This window comes from Odocoileus virginianus, chromosome 28 (genome assembly GCF_023699985.2).
Source record: "Odocoileus virginianus isolate 20LAN1187 ecotype Illinois chromosome 28, Ovbor_1.2, whole genome shotgun sequence".
NCBI lineage: Eukaryota > Metazoa > Chordata > Mammalia > Artiodactyla > Cervidae > Odocoileus > Odocoileus virginianus.
The window spans coordinates 16318934-16341289 of record NC_069701.1 but is presented as its reverse complement, the minus strand read 5'-3'; the positions used below and the strand labels follow the sequence as shown (position 1 = coordinate 16341289).

General features: G+C 38.0%; 1 protein-coding gene and 1 long non-coding RNA gene across 2 annotated transcripts in view; one reads left to right on the top strand and one right to left on the bottom strand.

The window, feature by feature from the left end:
* RSF1 (remodeling and spacing factor 1) overlaps window positions 1-22356 on the bottom strand; it is a 146992-nt gene that overhangs the window by 64962 nt on the left and 59674 nt on the right. The gene's annotated exons all lie outside the window — the stretch shown is intronic.
* The window catches only part of LOC110151737 (uncharacterized), a 29791-nt gene continuing 19323 nt past the window's right edge, over window positions 11889-22356 (top strand). The window contains exon 1 of the long non-coding RNA XR_011484319.1: window positions 11889-15204. This is a non-coding gene — a long non-coding RNA (uncharacterized lncRNA). The remainder of the gene's footprint in view (window positions 15205-22356) is intronic.

The window sequence follows — 22356 nt, the reverse complement described above, 5'->3', positions numbered from 1 at the left end:
CCACTAGCTTAGTTCATACTAATGCTTCCTAAGGCCCACTTGACGTCACATTCCAGGAAAAGCAGTATTTTCTATAATACATAAATGAGTGAGCAATACCACTTTACAATACCACTTTATTTGTAAGGAAATCTGAATTTCATATAATTTTCATATGTCAACCATTCTCCCAACCATTTCAATATATAAAAACCATTGTTAGTTCTCAAGCCATACATAAACAGGCAGAAAGGCGAGATCTGACACAGGGGCCATAGTTGCCTAGAGGACCAGAAACTAGCTTTGTTTATTAGAGACTATCTAGACAGTTATTCTTGGGACCTTGAAGCAAAGGGATCCCTACTAGACTGGTAATTCACACTAACTCCCCAGGTTTCATCTGATTCTAACCAAGCAGCCTATATAGTTTGCTTTTGCATGCAATTCCTCTTTAGAGAACATTCCAATATCCAAAACATCCACATTTATCACCATAAATTATCATTCTATAATACTGGCTTTAAGTTTGATTCTCTCTAAATGTGTTAATGAGCGATCATGTCTTTTTGTTTCCCCCTGTATGGTGCCTAAGGAACAGTCTTTCTGATACACACACAAAATCAATGTTCCGTGCCTGCAAGGTTGAATGCCATTCAGCATGGGAGTTCTCTTGGCTGCCTGCCTATTGTCATTCCAAAACTCCCTGTGTCTATTCTTCTTGACTTCTACAGAGAATAAACAAGGTTGAGAATGGAAAATAAGGGGTAGGGGGTGTGGGGGGCATTTAAAAGTTCACAGCAGCTTAACATGTGTAAGAAAGGTGACTTGACATGCCTATTCAGCAAAAACACAGACTTTATCTCAGTGAGATCATTAACATATTAATCTTAGACTCATATACACAATGGGAGCACCAGTAATAATTCTCTTTTTGGCAGTTTAGAAGGTGAGGTATTAAAAAGGAGGAAGGGTGTAGAAAAACCACAAAATTCTCAGCATGAACATCCAAATGTTGGCACTGAGAGACTAGACCAACACTTGAATGGCTTCTATCAGCCTAAGGACACACCCCTGCTCTTTCACTGCTGTCTAGAAAAGTCAAGGTTGCCAAAAGGATTTATTGTTTGCTCCAGCCAACATCTGACCAGATCCTGGAAGACCTCTAAATCTCTCTTTTTTCCCCTTTTTGTCATGACAGGCAGCTTGCAGGATCTTAGCTCCCTGACCAGGAATTGAACCTGTGCCATCCCAGTGAAAATGACAAGTATTAACTACTGGACTGCCAAGAAATTCCCCCTAACTACTTTTAAAACAAACAAACTTAATTGTAAATCTTTCCTCTAAACTTTTGAGAGGTATATATATATATATATATATATATATATATATATATGTCCTACAGGACAGGTGTGTCCTTCTCAAGGACCTGAAAACCAATCCTTTTGTATGTAATCATCAGATTGAAGAAGGTGCAGGCACAAAAGGCCTAATCAAGCTGACTTAGACCAACTCTCATAACTGGCTTTTGTGATTTTTTTATTTCCCTAACCCAGCTCAACTCCTTTACTCTCTTCATTACCATCTCCCCAACTCTCTCTTCCTACCTTTAAAATACCAGCCACCTCTGGGCAAACTGAAACTGAGTTCAAGCTCCATCTACTAGAGTACTTACTGAATAAATCTGTCATTACAGCCTTTAACCAGTGTTTTGTTTACCTTTGATGAGGGATCCCCTTAATATCAATCAGATGGAAATCTTTACTTTACAATTTAAAAACATGAAGTCTAAAGAGATTCATTTATCCAGTGATTCCACAAATATTTATTGAGTACTTGTTCTACGGCAGGAACTAATCAAAGAGCTGGGACACCACGGTAGAGAAAACAACCAAACTGCCGCGATGGAGCTTATATTCTAGGAGGTAGTCAAATGGGTGAAAATAAGAAAATACCGAGTGTAGACGAAACAGAACACTGTGAGAGAGAAAAGGTTTAGTGCTCAGGCAAGACCTCATTTTAAAAAGCTTACATTTGACACAAAAAGTTGACACATGACTGATAACAGAAATCAGCCATAGAAAGACCTGGTATAGGAATGTTTCAGACAGAAGAAACAAGCTGGCACAAAGGTCTGACATATCTAAAACCAGAAAAAAAAGATCATTGTAAATGAAGCAGAAAAAGGGGGAGAACAAAAAGAAAAGGAAACCAAAGGCCAGATTATGTAAGACAGGGTAAGAAATTAAAATCTAATTTCAAATGCGATGGGAGGATTTTTTACATTTTGGGGAGTGGGTAGTATAAGTGGTTCAGAATATTGTGTTAAATGCTGGAGAGGGTGTCGGGAAAAGAAAACCCTCCTACACTGCTGGTGGGATTGTAAACTTGTACAGCCACTATGAAAAACGTAAAGAGGTTCCTAAAGAAACTAAATGTAGAGTTGCCATATGATCCAGCAACCCCACTCCTGGGCATCTATCCAGAGGAAAGTCTAATCATAAAAGACGCACCCTATGTGCACAGGAGCACTGTTTACAACTGCCGAGACAAGGAAGCAATGCAACGTCCATCGGCAGACTGACGAATGTGGCATATATTGTATACACAATGGAATATCACTCACACAGCAAAAAGAATAAAATGTCATTTTGCAGCAATGAGGATGGGCCCACAGATTATCATACTAAGTGAAATTAGAAACAGAAAGACAAATACCATAGGATCACTTATATGTGGAATCTGAAATTTGACACAAATGAACTCATCTACAAAACAGAAAGAGACTCATAGACACAGAAAACAAACTTATGGTCACCAAAGGAGATAGTATGCATGCTCAGTCCCGTCTGACTCTGCAACCCCATGGACTGTGGCCTGTCCAGCTCTTTTGTCCATGGGATTTTCCAGGCAAAAATACTGGAGTGGCCATTTCCTTTTCTAGGGGATCCTCTGACCCAGAGATGGAACCCATGTCTCCTGCATTGGCAGGCGGATTCTTTTTTTTATAGATGAATATTCTTTTCTGTTTTTTAATTTATTGACTTTTTAGTTGAAGGATAATTGCTTTACAGAAATTGTGCTGGTTTTTGCCAAACATCAACATGAATCAGCCATAGGTACACATATGTCCCCTCCCCACCCCACCCCTCTGGGTTACAGAGCCCAGGTGTGAGTCCCTGAGACATACAGCAAGTTCCCACTGGCTGTCTATTTTACACATGGCAATGTAAGTTTCCATGTCACTCTCTCCACACATCTCACCCTCTCCTTCCTCCCCTGGCCCCATGTCCCTAAGTCTGTTCTCTATGTCTATGTAGCCACCTGGAAGCCCAAAGGGGTTAGCAGGTTAGCAGTTAATTTAATTAACTCCTAAATTAGGAGTTTGGGATTAGCAGATACAAACTACTATATATAAAATAACAGCAAGGTCCTACTGTGTATCACAAGAAACTATATTCAATATCCTGCAATGGACCATAATATGTAAGACTAAGATAACCAAAAGAATATGAAGACTATGGCTGAATCACTATGTTATATGCCAGAAATAATACAAAACTATAAATCACCCATACTTTAATAAAAAAAAAATACTGTGTTAGTTTCAGGTATATGCCCAGAAACGGGACTGCTGGATCATATGGTAGCTAGATTTTTAGTTTTGAAAGGAACCTCCTTACTGTTTCCCATAGCGGCTGCACCAATTTACACCCTGCCCGCCTGCCACCCCCACAGTGTAGGAGGGTTTTAATATGATGAGATAATTTTTAATGGGGGAAAAATTAGATCAGATATATGTTTCAAAAATGGCTGCTGTGTGTAAAATAGAATGCAGAGGGGAAAGAACAGAAACGACAAAACTTTTAAGGCAAGAGACAATGATGACATGGACTATGGTGTAGTAGTGGGGACAGAAAAAAGCAAACAGCTGTATTTTGAAGGGAGAACTTTAAGGACTTTTGAAAGAACAGACGTGGAAGGTGACTGAAAAGGAAAATCAAAGGTGACATCTAAATTCCTTGACTTGAACAAATGGAAGGATAAAAGTGCTTTTAATGAAGCTATAAAGGAACACTTGAGGGAAAAGAGATGTCTTATACCTACAGAGTTTGAGGTACCTATTATATACATCTAAGAAATGTCCTCAAATTCAGTGACTAAACTGAATCTGCGTCAAAACTGAAGCTATGACTCCGGTTCAGATCTTTCCACTGCATCCCATACAGTTTTCACTAAAACCTTTTCAAGTCTGAGTCAAGAAGAATTTTTTGGCTGAGCTCTGAGAAGTCATCTTTTTATCCCTAGCGTGTGACAAAGCATGAAATACACAGCAGGCAGAAAACAAATATCTAATGAATAAACAAAAGATGTAGAAAAATGATGTTTTTACCTTAATTTTAAAAACTGTTGTTTTAAATTAGCCATCAATAACTTCTGACTAGAAAAGCAACAGCTAAATTTATTGTGTGTTTACCACATGCCAAGTACTATTCCAACCGCTTTAAAATATTAATTCAGTCAATTCTCGTAAGTCTTTACATGGGTGTACTATTATCCTTAGGAGGTTCTGTGTTTTAGCCAAGAAATAAGAGAAATAGGAATTAGTACCTCTAGTAGTTTATAGTGAAATCAGTAATATATTTAAGACACCAATTAGGTCAGTTATCACCAACCATACTATGGACAAAGGCTAGATTGAGAATTTGTAGTTTTGTTATTACACTCAAACTAAACCTCACCAAGTACCCCTGACCAAATATGTAAATATGTCCAACTATTTTATATATAATACTCTTTCCAGATGACTAAATGAAACATTTACTGAGCACATTTAGTATGAGAAAAGCAAAGATGAATTAACAGTCTCTGTGCTGAGAAGTTCAGAATTCAGAGAAAGTCATGAAAACAAGTAATTAGAGGGGAGAAGCAGTCACTGCGTCATCTGCAAGCTGAGAAACTGGTATATCTATGAGCTACTATGAAAATAAAGGAGAGAAACCCTTCAGGCAATGGATGAAGGTGTGACACTTTTATTCAAGTGGTGACATTTATGCTAGGACCTAAAGGATGAATGAGGTTCTACCAGAAAAGGAGGTAAATAAACAGGACTTCAAGAAGAAACAGAACAGAATATGATAACCAATGGGGATGTGAATATTTTGGTACGTTCTGTCAATGTGAAGGCGAATAAGAGAGCTCTTCATGCTGAGCCCTTCAGTCCTAAATCATGAGTGCTGAGGGGTGGGAGTGGGAAGAGACAAGGCCATGAAAGTAGGTCACTGATCATAAACGTGAGGACTCAACAAGCATTCGGAAGTACTGATGAGAAACAGTTCTGCTGCACTATGGCAAGACAGGAGGATAGAATCCAAGGTCAAGGAGACCCACTAAAGCCTGTTTTGCAATAACTCACAGAAAAGGTGATAAAGCTTGGCCTAACCCTGAAGAGGATACTCGAGAGAAGGCAGATTCACATTATTAGTGTACGTATCTTACAAAAGCAACAAGCTTTATGCTTAATACATTATATAGTAAATGTTTTACTCTTTACAATAGACCTTTCACAAATATTGCTTCATGTGGGTTGGATGGCCCATAAAGCTACAAGATTTTTTAAAGCAAAACAAAGTCTGATCATCTTTCTATTTTCTACAGTATCTCCCAAGTTCATGACCTTACTGACAGTGGACACTAAATATTTACACCATCAGTAGTCTCTGATACAACTACAGAGTCAACTTACTATTTTGATGAGCTACCTGGGAATACTGCCTATAACAATGCATATTAAGAGTTACATATAGAATGGAAGATTCTTTCACTCCTTAAAATATATACTGGATATATTTCAAAGGCAAGATTTCTCAAGCAACGTGGTTTTAAAAATCAAAAGAATACCAAAATCCCAAGTGACTAGAGCACAGTCATGTATCAATTAATGGGTTTATTTCACAAAAAGGATAAATAGTTCTTTATCAGTACTTTGCTATATGTTAGACACTGTGATTGACATCAGGATAAGATGCTACAACTCTTGCAAAAGGGACTCAGTTGGACAGGCAGCTGGAATCTGTTAATCTACAAATATGGCATATTTATACATGTCAAAAATTTGAGAAGCTACTCTCAGTAGTCTATTCTGAAGGGTAGTAAAAGGTACCTTGCAAGTATCTGGCAAAAATCCAGCAAGAAAAATCAAATCTCTGTCACAGCTATTTTATATTCATAGATAAGAGTAACCATATACCTAAAATACACCCAAGTGGAAACAGTATAACTGGTAAGTTCCTCTTTCCAAGAGATCTACTTTTTATCAATAATCTAAATAGGAAGGGAAATAAGGTTTCAGTATAAAGTAGATTGAGATTCAAATCCAGGCTCTATCAACAGTGTGATCCTGTCAAGGTCAGTCACCGCTCTCAATTTCAGGGTCTTCTGTAAAACGGAGGTTATCTTGCTAATAAAACAGATGAGATTAGGAAGATGCCTATCAGATCCTCATGGTGCCACAGCTACATATATAAATGCAAACCTGAAAATGGATCCAGAAAAACATGACAAGAACCAACTGGAACACAAGAAGAAAATAAAGAGAATTAACAGCTGTTAGGAAGTAGACTGGGCTTTCCTGGTGGCTCAGTGGTAAAGAATCCACCTGCAATGCAGGAGCCATAGAAGATGTGGGTTCAATCCCTGGGTCGGGAAGATCCCCTGGAGGAGGGCACAGCAACTCACTCCAGTATTCGTGCCTGGAGAATCCCATGGACAGAGGAGCCTGGCGGAATACAGTTCATAGAGGTGCAAAGATTCCAACACAACTGAAGCGACTTAGCAGCAGCAGGAAGTAGATCAGTGTTCTTCAAAATGTATATAAATATTGTTTCAAGATACTTTTGTTTCAAATATATTTAAAATACCCAATATTTAAATAAAATTATTGGTGACTGATTTAATTCCCTACTTTTATTTTACGGGTAATTAACCCTATATATAGGAAACGACTAAGCGACTTCACTTTCACTTTTCACTTTCATGCATTGGAGAAGGCAATCGCAACCCACTCCAGTGTTCTTGCCTGGAGAATCCCAGGGATGGGGGAGCCTGGTGGGCTGCCATCTCTGGGGTCGCACAGAGTCGGACACGACTGAAGTGACTTAGCAGCAGCAGCAGCAGCAGGCTTCCCTGGTAGCTCAGATGGTAAAGAATCTGCCTGCGATGTGGAAGATCTGGGTTCAATCCCCGAGTTGGGAAGATCCCCTGGAGAAGGAAGAGCTACACACTCTGGCATTCTTGCCCAACCATGGACAGAGGGGCCTGGTGGGCTACAGTCCATGGGGTTGCAAAGATTGGGACACAGCCAAGGAGCTTTCACTTACAGGCCTCCCTGATAGCTCAGGGGTAAAGAATCTGTCTGCCAATGTAGGAGATTTAAGAGATGTGGGTTTGTGAGTGGGGAAGATCCCCTGGAGGAGGAAATGCCAACCCACTACAGGCATTCCTGCCTTGGGAATCCTATGGACAGAGGAGTCTGGCAGGCTACAGTCCATGGGGTCGTAAGAGTCAGACATGACTTAGCAACTAAACAACAAACCCTATATTATACTGAATGGGCTGCCTTGTTAGGATCTGAATCCACTATGATAGTAAACATGCCAGATGAAGAGAAAATTCCCTGACTGTTGCATTTTTATATATTGTAGAGATATATATGAATTTAGTATATAGAGAAATATTTTTGTATATAAATATAAAATTCATCATTTTAGTCATTAAGTGTATAATTTAGTGGCATTAATCAATCACATTCACAATGTTGTATAATCATTGATATTTCTTATTTCCAAAAGTTTTCTTATTATCCAGACAAAAGCTTTCTTTTGGCCACACCACTTGGCTTGTGGGATATTAGTTCCCCAACGAGGGACTGAACCCAGGCCCTCAGCAGTAAAAGGGTGGACTCCCAATCACTGGACTGTCAGGGAATTCCCTTCAAACAGAAGATCGTTAAGTTTTAAGCAATTAGCTCCCAATTCTCCTCCCACTCTGCAGCACTTCGTAATCTCTAATCTACTTTAATATATGTTCTTTTGTGTCTGGCTTTTTTTATTTAGCATAATGTTTGCAAGAACTGCCCATGTGGTAGCAAATATAAGAAGTTCTTTCCTTTCTAAGGATGAGAAATATTGCATTGTATGAATGTATCACATTTTGTTTACTGATGGACGTTTGGGTAGTGTCAACCTTTGGGCTATTATGGATTGAGCTACAATAAATACTGGCATACAAGTGTCTGTGAGTCTGTTTTCGGTTCTTCTGAGTATACAGCTAGGTGCAGAACTGATGGGTCACACAGCAGTTGTATGTTTAGCTTTTTTTTTTTTTTTGACTATACAGCACACCATGTGGAACCTTCCTGACCAGGGATGGAACTCGTGGCCCTGTATTAGAAGCACAGAGTCTTAACCACTGGACCACCAGGAAAGTTCTGTTTAGCTTTTTAAGGATTGGCCAAATGGTTTTCCACATCAGCTGCACCATTTTGTACTCCCATCAGTTTCAGCATCTCTACAAACTCATCAATATTTGTTATTTTCCTTTAAGAGTTACCCTATTAGGTATAAAGTAATACTGTGCTTCTAATTTTCATTTCTTCAATGACTAATGATGTTGATTAATCGCTGTTTTTATGCAACTTCTTTTTTTTTTTCCATTTATTTTTATTAGTTGGAGGCTAATTACTTTACAACATTGCAGTGGTTTTTGTCATACATTGAAATGAATTAGCCATGGATTTACATGTATTCCCCGTCCCGGTCCCCCCTCCCACCTCCCTCTCCACCCGATCCCTCTGGGTCTTCCCAGTGCACCAGGCCCGAGCACTTGTCTCATGCATCCAACCTGGGCTGGTGATCTGTTTCACCCTAGATAATATACATGTTTCGATGCTGTTCTCTTGAAACATCCCACCCTCGCCTTCTCCCACAGAGTCCACAAGTCTGTTCTATACATCTGAGTCTCTTTTTCTGTTTTGCATATAGGGTTATCGTTACCATCTTTCTGAATTCCATATATATGTGTTAGTATACTGTGATGGTCTTTATCTTTCTGGCTTACTTCGCTCTGTATAATGGGCTCCAGTTTCATCCATCTCATTAGAACTGATTCAAATGAATTCTTTTTAATGGCTGAGGAATATTCCATGGTGTATATGTACCACAGCTTCCTCATCCATTCGTCTGCTGATGGGCATCTGGGTTGCTTCCATGTCCTGGCTATTATAAACAGTGCTGCGATGAACATTGGGGTACACGTGTCTCTTTCAGATCTGGTTTCCTTGGTGTGTATGCCCAGAAGTGGGATTGCTGGGTCATATGGCAGTTCTATTTCCAGCTTTTTAAGGAATCTCCACACTGTTTTCCATAGTGGCTGTACTAATTTGCATTCCCACCAACAGTGTAAGAGGGTTCCCTTTTCTCCACACCCTCTCCAGCATTTATTGCTTGTAGACTTTTGGATAGCAGCCATCCTGACTGCCGTGTAATGGTACCTCATTGTGGTTTTGATTTGCATTTCTCTGATAATGAGTGACCTTGAGCATCTTTTCATGTGTTTGTTAGCCATCTGTATGTCTTCCTTGGAGAAATGTCTGTTGAGTTCTTTGGCCTATTTTTTGATTGGGTCATTTATTTTTCTGGAGTTGAGCTGGAGGAGTTGCTTGTATATTTTTGAGATTAATCCTTTGTCTGTTATGCAACTTCTTTCAAAACATATTGATACTAGAGTTATAGGTAAAGGAGCAATACTTCTGAGTATACAATGGAGACATTCTGACTAATACAAGTGTGCACACTTGTGGGGGGGGAACCTCTGGAGGGGAAAAGCAGGTTTCTTAAGCCTACTATAAGGGCACGCTTGCACAGAAGATTTCCCAGCCATAATTAAGGCACTGATCCCTTCTGACTGGAAAAGTCTTCAGATTTATTATCAACACAAAACATTCACCTGAAGTTCAGAAGAAAAACTAAAGCAGATGCACTCAACAATTCTGTATCTACAAGTATAAATAATTCGGTCTAAGTTTCTGTCAATTTCCAAAAGAATGCCAGACACAGAAAAGAAAAAAAGTAAAATTGTTACTGTTTTTCTGATGATTTATTTTTAATATATAAACAACATGTGCTGGGTTCCAACTATTTGATAAGTACTATGCTGAGAGAATTCACATATACTTTCACAAGAGCTGACTAAACTTACATACCTAGTAATCAGCAGAGTTCAGGTTTTCCTGAACTGAAATCTAGTGCTCTTACTACATTACCACATGCTGTTCACTCATGATGGTAAATCGCGGCCACTGACACCCTGTGCATGAGTAAACGTGTGTGCGCCTAGTTGCTCAGTCATGTCCAACTTTTTGCAACCCCCTGGACTGTAGCCCGCCAGGATCCTCTGTCCACAGGGATTCTCCAAGAAAGAATGCTGGAGTGGGTCGCCATGCCCTCCTCCAGGGGATCTTCCCCACCCAGGGATCAAACCCAGGCAGGTGTCCCAAACTGCAGGCAGATTCATTACCACCGGGGAAGCATGAGTAAATGGTACTCCTTAAAGAACATTTGCAAAGTTAAAAGCATGAAAATGCTTTCCAATATACAGAGCGTTAAGTATGCATTTTGTGGCATAAGACAAACCTATGTTCAATCCTTGCTTCCTCATCTACTATTTATGTGACTTTGGGAGTTATTTATTCTCCATGATCTAGTTTGTGCTGTGAATTAAATGATACTGTATGTAAACTACCATAGGATCTAATATATATTAAGTTCTCAAATATTAGCTCTTATCATTATAACAAAAATATAAGTTTTAGAGAAACTGAAACCCTCATAAATTGCTGATGAGAATGTAAAATAGTATAGTGACTATGGAAAACAGTTTAGCAGTTCCTCAAAAAAAAAAAAGGCCATATGACCCAGCAATTTTATACACTCCTAGGTACACAGAGAAGAGAAAAATTCATGGCCACACTTTTATATCAACATTCATAGCAGAATTCCTAATAGCCAAAAGGTGAAAAAATCCAAATGATCATCAATTGAAAGTGGATAAATAAAATGTATTAACCATAAAATGGAAGAATGTTTTGCAATAAAAAGAAATGGAGTACTAATATATACTACATATAACATGAATAAACTTTCAAATCATTATACTAAATGAAGGAGACACAGAAGGCCACACATTTTATGATTTCACCCATAAGGAATGTTCAAAACACGCAAATTCATAGAGACAGAAAGGAGAGTGAGAGCTGGCCAGGATCTGAGCAGGAAGGGGTTGGGACTGGAACAGATTGCTAATGGGTACAGAGTTTCTGCTTGGGGTGATGGAAATCTTTTGGAATTACATAGTGGTATGGCTGGACAACATAATGAATATACTAAAAATCAAGGAATATATTTTAATATGGAGAATTTTATGTTGTATGAATTATACCTCAATTTTAAAAAGAAAATCACAACTTAATAAACAAAGGCCAAAAAAATGAAACATAACCACCTTAGCTTATTTTTGAAAAATAAACACAGCCATATAGAACTATCTACCCCTTGTCAAAATATGTCCAAAATAACAAATGAAAAAAGGTGGTCCTTATGACTTCCTAATAGATGACAAGCTGCCTAAGGAATAAAAGCAATGAGCCTTACTGAAACTGCCATTCTGATTAAAGGTATCTATCGACAAAATGGGCTTCCCTGTTGACTCAGACTATAAACAATCTGCCTGCAATGCAGGACACCCAGATTCTATCCCCCAACCAATAATGACAAAGAAGCTTAAGTTGAACAGTTCTATGACCTACAAGACCTTCTAGAACCAAAACAAATGAAAAAAAAAAAAGGTCCTTTCCATCACAGGGGACTGGAATGCAAAAGTAGTAAGTCAAGAGATACACCTGGAGTAACAGGCAAGTCTGGCCTTGGAGTACAAAATGAAGCAGGGAAAGGGGTAACAGTGTTTTGAGAAGAGAACGCACTAGTCACAGCAAACACCCTCTTCCAAAAACACAAGAGATGACTCTATACATGGACATCACCAAATGGTCAATACCAAAATCAGATTGATTATATTCTTCCCAGCTGAAGATGGAGAAGCTCTATACAGTCAGTAAAAACACAACCAGGAGCTGACTGTGGCTCAGATCATGAACTCCTTATTGCAAAATTTAGACTTAAATTGAAGAACATAGGGAGTATCACTAGGCCATTTAGGTATGATCTAAATCAAATCCCTTACTAATTATACAGTGGAAATGACAACTAGATTAAAGGGATTAGATCTGATAGAATGCTTGAAGACCTATGGACAGAGTTTTGTGACACTGTACAGGAGGAGGTAAAAAAGCAATTCTTAAGAAAAAGAAATGCAAAAAGGCAAAATGGCTGTCTGAGGAAGCCTTACAAATAGATGAGAAAAGAAGAGAAACGAAAGCAAACGAGAAAAGGAGATATACCCATCTGAATGCAAAGTTTCAAAGAATAGCAAAGAGAGATAAGAAAGCCTTCCTCAGTGATAAATGCAAAGAAATAGAGGAACTCAATAGAACGGGAAAGACTAGGGCTCTCTTCAAGAAAATTGGAGATATCAAGGGAATATTTCAAGCAAAGATGGGCACAATAAAAGACAGAAACAGTGCAGACCTAACAGAAGCAGAAGATATTAAGAAGAGGTGGCAAGAATACACAAAAGAACTATACAAAAAAGATCTTCATGACCTGGGTAACAACAATGGTATGATCACTCAGCTCTCACCTAGAGCCAGACATCCTAGAGTGTGAAATCAGGTGGGCCTTAGGAAGCATCACTATGAACAAAGCCGTAGAGGTGATAGAATTCCAGCTGAGCTATTTCAAATCCTAAAAGATGATGCTGTCGAAGTGCTGCACTCATATGCCAGCAAATTTGGAAAACTCAGCAGTGGCCACAGGACTGGAAAAGGTCAGTTTTCATTCCAATCCCAAAGAAGGGCAATGCCAACAAATGTTAAAACTATTTATTTTAAATGCCAGCAAGGTTATGCTCAAAATCCTTCAAGCAAGGCTTCAACAGTACATGAACCAAGAACTTCCAGATGTATAAGCTCAATTTAGAAAAGGTAGAGGAACCAGAGATCAAATTGCCAGCATCTGATGGATCACAGAAAAAGAAAGAGAACTCCAGAAAAACATCTACTTCTGCTTCATTGACTACACTGAAGTCTTCGTGTGGATGACAACAAACTGTGGAAAATACTTAAAGAGATGGGAATACCAGACCACCTGACCTGCCTCCTGAGAAATCTGTGTGCAGGTCAAGAAGCAACAGTTAGAAACAGACATGGAACAACAGACTGGTTCCAAATTGGGAAAGGAATATGTCAAGTCTGTATACTGTCACCCTGTTTATTAACTTATTTGTAGAGTACATCATGTGAAATGCTAGGATGGATGAAGCACAAGCTAGAATGAAGATTGCCTGGAGAAATATTAATAACCTCAGATATGCAGATGACACCACTCTTATGAAAGCAAAGAGGAACTGTAGAGCCTCTTTGATGAGGGTGAAAGAAGAGTGAAAAAGCTAGCTTAAAATTCAGCATTCAAAAAATGGAGATCATGGCATCCCATTCCATCACTTCATGGCAAATAGATGGGGAAACAATGGAAACAGTGACAGACTTGATTTTCTTGGGCTCTAAAATTGCTGCGGACAGTGACTGCAGCCATGAAATGAAAAGACACTTGCTCCTTGGAAGGAAAGCTATGACAAAATTAGCATATTAAAAAGCAGAGATATTACTTTGCCAACAAAGGTGCGTCTAGTCAAAGCTGTGGTTTATTCAGTAGTCATGTACAGATGTGAGAGTTGGACCATAAAGAAGCCTGAGCACTGAAGAATTGATGCTTTTGAACTGTGGTGTTGGAGAAGACTCTTGAGAGTCCCTTGGACTGCAAGGAGATCCAACGAGTCCATCCTAAAGGAGATCAGTCCTGAATATTCATTGGAAGGACTGATGCTAAAGCTGAAACTCTAGTACTTTGGCCACCTGATGCAAAGAACTGACTCATTTGATAAAGACCCTGACACTGGGAAAGATTGAAGGCAGGAGGAGAAGGGAACGACAGAGGATGAGATGGTTGGATGGCATCACCGACTCAAAGGACATGAGTGTGCATGAACTCCAGGAGATGATGAAGGACAGGGAAGCCTGGCGTGCTGCAATCCATGGGGGTGCAAAGAGTCAGACACAACTGAGTGACTGAACAAGAACCATTATCTAATTTAATCACTTTCCAAAGAGTTCTGCGATTATCTATTATCTTCCCTTTACTTTTGAGGGACAAATGAGGTTAATTTTCTGTTGAGTGGTAGATAGACACCCCAGAAAAGACACATTAGGTTATTTTCTACTAAATGTCATTATCCCTCTAGTACTGAATACCAGGAAATATTCTGCTTATCCAAATAAACATATTTATTTTCATATTTTAACATTTCTTAAAATCAAGAGCCTTTTAAACTCCATTGATTACTACATTCAGTGTGACAGTATTTCTTTTTTCACTGGAAAACTGTCTCTAAATCACTGGTAAGGCATGCACCGAAGAAATCACAAAACTGAAGAAAAATAGCAGTAATAAATTACCATTTGTCTCTTAGAAATAATTCAGAGATAAAGGAAATCAATTCCTTTAAAGGAGAATTGATTAAAAATTAGCTTTTCTATTACTTTTAGGGCCTTTTTACTGCTGCGTTTGGGCAGGAGGCAGGGTGGCAGGAAAGCAGAGGCACAGGTACTGAATTTGTTGAAGGCACATGTCTGTTTATCCATGGCTAAGATGTCTTAACTTGCTCATGTGGTATCTAAAGTCATTAGCAATCACAACAAACAGAGGAGTTTCATGGAAGCATAAGAGTTTACTGGCAGAGAAGTTTTTTTTATGACTCACCAAGTAAAAGCAATGTGAAGCCCGACAAGGCCAAGGTAAATCCAACTAATAGGTTAACAGATCTCTGCAGAACTGCTATTTTAAATTTCTACTAACTAGATTTCTTTATTTTTAGGAGGGTAACTTCACCTTAAACGTCACCAGCTAGATCTTCAGGTTCCTTTACATACTGGATGATATGGGAGCATATATGTTAACAAGTCCAGGATACAGCACAACAATGAATGCCCTTCTTGAGGTGAGCTGCTAGACACCTCTCTTTGCCTCTATCAGGTATCAAGACTCACTGACTCTACCTTCCAAATATTGATAGCTCTCACCTAAATCCTTTTCCTTCCATGTTGCTGCTGTTTACTCAGTCGTGTCTAACTCTTTGTGATCCCATGGACTATAGCCCGCCAAGCTCCTCTGTCCATGGGATTTCCCAGGCAAGAATACTGGAATGGGTTGTCATTTCCTTCTCCAGAGGATCTTCCTGATCCAGGCATCAAACCTGCAACTCCAGCATTGCAGGTGGATTCTTTACCATCTGAGCCATCAGGGAAGCCCTTTCTTTCCATACTTACTGCCAAAACCTTAATTCAGGCCTCTTAATTAGTTGGTTGAATTATTACAGTAACTTTCTTTCACATGAACCCTAGGCTTCCACTCACTGCCATTCTCCATATTATAGTGAAGCCAAACTATTGGTAATTTCCTAGCAAATTTCTATTCATTCTACAGGTCTCATTTAACTGTTTAAAGAGAACCACAACAAGACACGGCAAACATGCCATTGCTGACTGATTTGTGGCAGCAGTGTAGTCTGCTAAACTAGGGTTGGAGGAAAAGCTTAGATTGGTAACGTCTGCTATGAGCCAAAGACTAAGGTCTAACAGATAATGGATATTTGCTCTATATTTAAACAGAATTTGCTCTCCATAATACAAATGCACAACAGTACCACTTTGAGAAAGATAAAAGATCAAAAGACGTGTTAACGGGGAAGGTAAAATTTCCACTAAAAAATATCTAATGTAACCAATAAATAGAACTAAGAAGTAAACACGCAGTTAATCTTATTAGCAGTCAAGTGAAAGAAAACTGAAATAATTTAAATAATTAATTCACCTAATATTGATGTATAAAAGCTGCAAAAAGCATTCAAGATGCTTATAATTTACAACAAAGACAAATATAAGAGGCAATACCAACAGTATTTTAAAGCACTAAATTCAGGAAGCACTGGGCTTGAATGCTGGCTCTGCCATTTCTAGCAATGTGAGATCTGTCTGGTTATTCAGTTTCTCAAAATCAACTACCTTGTGCATAAGAGGAGGATAATATTTAGTTCAAAAGAGAGCTATGTAAGGAAAGTATTAAACATGGTTCCTGGTACATAGTGTACATGCAATAAAAAATACATGGTAATTTCTATAATGGAGTTACACATAAATCCATGGAGGAACATTTGGAATGTCTTCCTGTGGAAAGAAAGGTCTCAAAAAGAAAGTTAATACTTGAGGTTACATTTAAAGGATAACTGTTTGACAAGCAAACAAGTTCGTGCGAAGGCATCCTAGGCAGAAGATACAGTATATGCAAATACTCTAAGGAATGAAGAAGATCCCATGTTCCGTGAATGACACAGAAAATGAGTCAAGTAGCAGGGTACACAAGAAAGACTGCCATTAGATGTGGCTAAAGAAAGTGGCTAAATCATTAAGAGTTTTGAATGCTATGACAGAGTTTAGATTTTTAAGAGAAAGAGAATCACTAAATAACTCTTAAAGTGATATAACAGCTACTTTTAAACCTTTGTGTTTAATATGCCAGAATCATGGTTTGAGGTCACGATGTTGGTGGGGATATGAATACATCATGGATTCAATATGTATGAGAAGATCAAAGAATAAGATAATTTGGCTTTTGATACATGTTGAGTTTGATTTTGCTACAAGAAACAGTTCACTAGGCAGTCAGTAGGATATAATGGTGATGTTTGTAATCTGGTATAAAAGCCTGAAGTAGAGCTAAAGCTTTGGGAGTCAGTGTTTGATAAAACTTTTTCTAGCAATCAACTTTTAAGGAAACTGATTACTTAGCAACTCCATACAGATACATTTGTTCAGTCACTCCACATGCTTAGAGCTGGGTAAATGGTGGTCCAAAAGATAGACATTGTTCCAATCTACTTATGAACCAGCAGATGACTAATATGAGAGATACTGAAAAACAGGCAAAAGCAGCTCTGCAGCAAGTATAGATAAGCTCTTTGCTCATCTTTGTCATCTATCCAGCAGATGAATACCACGTGGCTTTCTGGTATTCTAATTTCATCAAGAACAAAACTAAGAGAAATAGAGAAATAGATGGTTAATGTGCCTTCTAGGCCAGGTGTCAAAACTTTTCCCTGTAAACAGCTGATAGTATTTTAGGCTTTGTTGATCATATAGTTCATTAAACAGATTACTGACCACTGCACTGTACAGCTTGAAAGCAGTCATAGATCATACGTAGATGAATAGGAGCAATGTCAAATACTAGTTTATTTACAAAACCAAGGAGATACCTGGATTTGGCTATCATGTGCCAGTTTCTTCTCTAGACTATCAACAGTACTCTTAACAATGTAGAGAGAAGAATGGCTAAAATTCCTTATACAGCTTTTGGTCACAAAGAAACTTGTACTTTGATTTTTAAATTATATTTCTAGCAAAACTATAACATAACTTTACATAAAGTTTATTATCAAATATTGATCAATTATACCCAGTATTGATATTATTATCAGGTTTCACATAAAATGTCCACGCCTGATGATTTAGAGAAGAAAAAAATATACACAAATAATCATAAGGTTCATTTTTGAAACAACGATTTCTTTCTTATTGCCCATAAAGAAAACTTCATTGCTTTTAAGGTTACAAAGTCAGAAAAACCTTGGTTGGTAACTTAGTTTTGTGTCCTTTGCAAAGTTATTTATAATCACAGTTCATTCACTCAGCACATAATTATTAAGCACCGATGTGTCAAGCACTGTACTATGCATGATATTTATCAAGAGTGAGCAAACTTTTTTGTAAAGGACCGGATGGTAAACATTAGGCTTTGCAGGCCAAGAGGTTAAATCAAGAATCTTTTACTGGCATCTATGTAAGGAGAGAAAACATTTCCACATATTTTTCAATGAAATTTAAAATACAATAACTATATGTGGTAGTAAAATACAATAACTATACTAGGTAGTATATTATATACATTATGTTATGTGTAATATCTAATAATAATTGTACAATTTTTGTAATTCAGAAATACTATTGAGATGCAGAGAATTATTTGGGGGTAGAGAATAGCTGACTTAATTGGAATTCAAAGTATTTACTCTTTCAAGAAACTGACTGTAAATGTTGTTCGTAAAAGAATATTCTTGACTCACAAACCTTTATGAAAATAGGGGGCCATAATTTGAGGGCTTTTGATGTATATGAAAGTGAATACGGCATACAAGGTCTAGTTCTCATGAATTCTGACGAAGGATAGATATTTTTAAAAAGGCAATTCCAGTTTTGTAATCTGTAAAATGGGGATATCCATCTATGAACCTACTCCTGCTGAGTTTGCATTGAGTTCACATACAGAAGGTACTTTCTCCTTCCTTTTTTTATAAAGGACTGTATTTAAGGCCATAAAAATGTGAAGACTAATAAAGTGGCCTAGACAGCAACAAACAGAATACAACTTAAGATTCCATAGAGTCATCACAGTAAAGACACCTCCATGTTGAGCTTATCTTCATTTGTCTTTGGGATTCATATAAAGCCATCTATTTTTGCCTTCAGAATTTAAGAAACTACCTACCAGGTCAGTAAACATGTTAAGAGATTTTGATGTGTGGTAGAAGGAGAAGAGGAGAAGTGGACGACAGAGGATGAGATGGTTGGATGGCATCACCGATCATTAGACATGAGTTTGAGCAAATTCTGGGAGATAGTGGAGGACAGGGAAGCCTGGCATGTTGCAATCCAGGGGGTAGCAAAGAGTCAGACACAACTCAGCAACTGAACAACATTAACTGAATTACATTAATATTAAGCTTTTATATATCTTAAAAACAAGGTAATAATATAAGCTTTGATAGTATTTTCAGAATATATCATCTTTAACAGTCTTCTTCTCGAAGCCAACGTCAGACATTAGTTTTGAGTCCATTCATACATTATTTCATTAAATTCTCACAATTCTGAAAGATGAATGCTAATATTTAATAACACTGCATTTTCCCCAGATTTATAGATCAATCAGCTTAGATTCAGACAAGTGATAAAAGTCTCCTGACAGCAACAGTGCTGAGAAACCAAGAAGGGAGCACAGATTTTCTAACATCAGAACTCTAGATAGGGGCTTCCATGCTGGCTCAGTGGTAAAAGAATCTGCCTGCCAGTGCAGGAGACACGGGTTTGATCCCTGGTCTGGGAGGATTCCATACGACAGAACTACTGAGCCAGCACTCTAGAGCCCAGGAACCACAACTGCTGAGCCTGCATGCCACAGCCACTGAAGCCTGTGCGCCCTAGAGCCCATGCTCCCCAACAAGAGACGCTATCGCAATCAGAAGCCCATGTATCAAAGCCCAGTTCAGTTCAGGCGCTCAGTCGCGTCCGACTCTTTGCAACTCCATGGACTACAGCACGCCAGGCTTCCCTGCCCGTCATCAACTCCCGGGGTTTACTCAAACTCATGTCCATCGCGTCGGTGATGCCATCCAACCATCTCCTCCTCTGTCGTTCCCTTCTCCTCCCGCCTTCAATCTTTCCTAGCATCAGGGTCTTTTTCAAGAAGTACCAAAACTAGAGAGAGCCCATGTCTTGCAACAAAGTCCCAGCAGAGTCAAAATAAAAAATATTTTACTTTAAAAAAAAGTTAATGGAGAGTTTATAGTTATTTAAATAAAATAGCAGCTACATTAGCACGTCAAAAAAGGATAAGGGAAAATATACATTTATATATGAGAGTGTGTATGTGTGTATAAACTTTACAGGGTAGCAGAAGTCTTAAAAATCAGGGGGAAAAAAGGACAGTAAACATACATATGAAGTTAGCAAATCCCTATAAATATCTAAGTAGAAAAATTATTTTTTAATATGAAAGAATGAAGTATGTTCTCTACATAATGGGACGAAATTAGACATCAAAAACAGGAAAACACTGAGGAAATTCAGAAACGTGGAAACAACATACTACTAAATAACCAATAGGTCAAAAAAGAAATCAGAAAGGAAAAGAGAAAATACTTAGAAATGAATGAAAATGAAAAACAATGTGCCAATTTATATGATGAAGCTAAGCAGGGATTAGATGGAAGAGCTGAAAATAAATATATTGGAAAAAAAGGAATACCTCAAACTGATAACCTAAACTTTCACTTTAAGAAAAGAAGAACAGTTAAACACTAAGCAAGTGAAAGGAAGAAAATAATCAAACAGAAAAACAACAGAGAAATTCAACTAAACCAAAAGTAGTAGGTTCTTAAAAAGATAAAATTTTACAAAGCTCTAACTAGACTGACCAGGAAAAAAAGAGAAACACTAAATCAGTAAAAAAGAGGAAAGAAACGAGGAACATTACTACAGACTTTGGAAAAGTAAGGAGAATTGTAAGTGAATGCTATGAACAATTGTATGCCAATAAAACAGATAATGCCCTGGAGAAGGGAATGGCTACCCATTCCAGTATTCTGGCCTGGAGAATTCCATGGACAGAAGAGCCTGGTAGGCTACAGTCCCTGGGGTCACAAAGAGTAGGACACAACTGAGCAACTTCACTTCACTTCAAAACAGTTAATCTAATAATATGAACAGTTTCCTGCAAAGGCACAAATACTGAACTTGACACGAGAAGAAATACAAATCTGAATAAACCAGTAACAATTAAAGAGACTGGTTTAACAAACAAAAAAATTTTCAACAAAGAAAAGCCCAGGCCCACATGGCCTCACTGCTTAATTCTAATACCTCACAAAAATCCATTAAAAAAATAAAAGCAGAGGAAACATTTCTCAATTCAACATTAGACCAGCATTGCCCAGATTTTAAAACCAGACAAAGATACCTCAAGAAAAAGAAAATCAATATCTGTTATGAACATAGGCACAAAAATCTTCAAAAATAAATTAACAAATCAAACCTAACAACATATAAAAAGATTGCGGCCCATGAACAAATGGGACTGAACGCAGGATTGCAAGGTTTCAACATGTGAAAACTAATCAATGTAACACACTACAGATCAATAAAGGACAAAATTCACGTGGTTATCTCAATAGATGCAGAAAAAAACACTTGACAAAATCCAACAGCTTTCATGATAGAAATACTCAACAAACCAGGTGGGGGAAGAGGATTTCCTCAATCTGATAAAGGACATCAATGAAAAACCCTCAAATAACATACATACATAATAAAAGCTGAAAGACCAAAAACTTTCTCCCTAGGATCAGGAACATGACAAAGATGTCTGCTCTCATCATTTCCATCCAACAGTGTATTAGAAGTTCCAGGAAAGCAATTACACAAGAAAAATAAATAAAGGGCATCCAGACTGAAGAGGAAGTAAATGTTTGCAGATGACCTAATCATGTACATAGAAAATTTTAAGAATTTACTAAAGAAAAAGCTATTTGAGCTAATAAATGACTTTGGCAAAGTTACAACATACAAGATCAATACACAATCATCAGTTTTATTTTCACAACACTAGAAATGAATGATATGAAAATGAAATTAAGAAAATTTCATTTACAATACCATCAAAAATGGCAAAATGCTAAGGAATAAAGTCTAAGACCAGAGTTCGAAAACTGCAAAATGTTTTTTTATTTTTAGGCCACACCACACAGCACATGGGATCCTAGTTCCCTAACAATTGATCGAACCTGTGCCCCTGCATTGGAAGTGCAGGGTAGCCAAGGAAGTGCCCACAAAATACTGTTGAAAGGAATTGAAGACTTACATATTTTGAAAGACATCTCATGTTCATGGGATCAGAGAACTTAATATCATTAAGAAGCCAATACTCCCCAAATTTATCTACAAATTATATACAATCCCAATACAAATTCTAACTGGCATTTTAGCAGATGTTGATCCTCAAGGATAAGCTTAAGGATAAGGAAACGAAAGTGATGCAGAATAGCCAAAACAATTTTGTAGAAGATAAACAATTTAAATACTTGCCACAAAGCTACAATAACCAAGACGATATGAGTGTGCTGTGTGCTTAGTCACTCAGCCGTGTCCAACTCTTTGTGACGCCATGGACTGTAGCCGGACAGGCTCCTCTGTCCATGGGGATTCTCCAGGCAAGAATACTGGAGTGGATTCCCATGCCCTCCTCCTGGGGATCTTCCCAA